The 1205-nt window shown below is 40.7% G+C and overlaps 1 pseudogene; it reads right to left on the reverse strand.

Annotated features, from left to right (window-relative positions):
* Positions 1-220: 220 nt before the first annotated feature.
* LOC115277253 lies at positions 221-688 on the reverse strand (annotated as a pseudogene).
* Between the last annotated feature and the right edge of the window lie 517 nt (positions 689-1205).

The following is a 1205-nucleotide window of genomic DNA, read 5'->3' on the forward strand; positions in this document are numbered from 1 at the left end:
TGTTTAAAATTATGCTGAGAACCAGCACAGGCCTGCCCCCTCCCTTCCCAATCTTGACTTTTCAGTCTTTAGGTAAAAGCATTTTCAGTGATTTACCTATTTTTCTTGGTATTTATCCTCATATTTCTGATATATTTACATATTTTTATATTACTGATTTACATGTAATTTTTTTTTTGGTGAAAAGAAAGTGTATTTAGATTTAGCCAGCTGGACGCGCTTAGATGATCCCAGTTTTGTTGGCAACATCCAAAACATCGTAGTCAGGAGCCAGTTGAACCTGTGCTTTCTCTTCTCCATCGGGCCTGCTCAGAGGGTTGACCTTGGCCACGTCAATGTCATAGAGATTCTTCACAGCCTGTTTGAGCTGGTGCTTGCTGGCCTTGACATCCACAATGAACACAAGAGTGTTGTTGTCTTCTATTTTCTTCATGGCTGACTCGGTTGTCAGCGGGAACTTGATGATGGCATAGTGGTCTAGCTTGTTTCTCCTGGGGGCGCTCTTTCGAAGATATTTGGGCTGCCTTCAGAGACGCAGTGTCTTGGGCCGTCGGAATGTAGGTGACGTGAGGATCTTTTTTTTATGACTATGGACGCCTTTCAGTACTGCTTTCTTGGCCTTCAAAGCCTTTGCTCTGGCTTCGGCTTTGGGAGGGGCAGGGGCTTCCTTCTAAGCCTTCGGAGTCATCTTCGTGAAAGGGATTCTATATGTAATATTTTTTAGATATTCTCTAGTGACTTTCTTATTTGAAAGATGAGAATTTATTGCTCTTAAGTTGTTTCTTCTCTAAAGCATTTCTTTTCCCCACCCCACTATGCTTACCATTATAAATATGTCATGGGTTTTGGTTAAATCAACATTTATATGCACAGAAGAGCCATGTAATATACTTTTGGTACAGCTTTCTATTTTCCTTGGAGATAATAATTGTCTTGGGGTTTCCCCTTCCCCCAATTTGCTTAGTTTTCTTTGTATCATTAATTTATCCCCAAACTCTGTGCCAACAGAATAAATCTTTCAGTAATTTCAAACACATCTCTCAATTTCTTTCTTTTTTTGTTTTTGAGACATCCGTTTCAAGCCCTTCATCCTGTTACTCCAATCTAGATCAGCTGCTCCCAAGGTCTGCACTAAGTTGTTACCCCAAGATCTCCCTCTACCGTCACTTTTAGAATTGCCTTAATCTCCCTCTTTGGTTCTTCCC

This window comes from Suricata suricatta, chromosome 14 (genome assembly GCF_006229205.1).
Source record: "Suricata suricatta isolate VVHF042 chromosome 14, meerkat_22Aug2017_6uvM2_HiC, whole genome shotgun sequence".
Taxonomy (NCBI): domain Eukaryota; kingdom Metazoa; phylum Chordata; class Mammalia; order Carnivora; family Herpestidae; genus Suricata; species Suricata suricatta.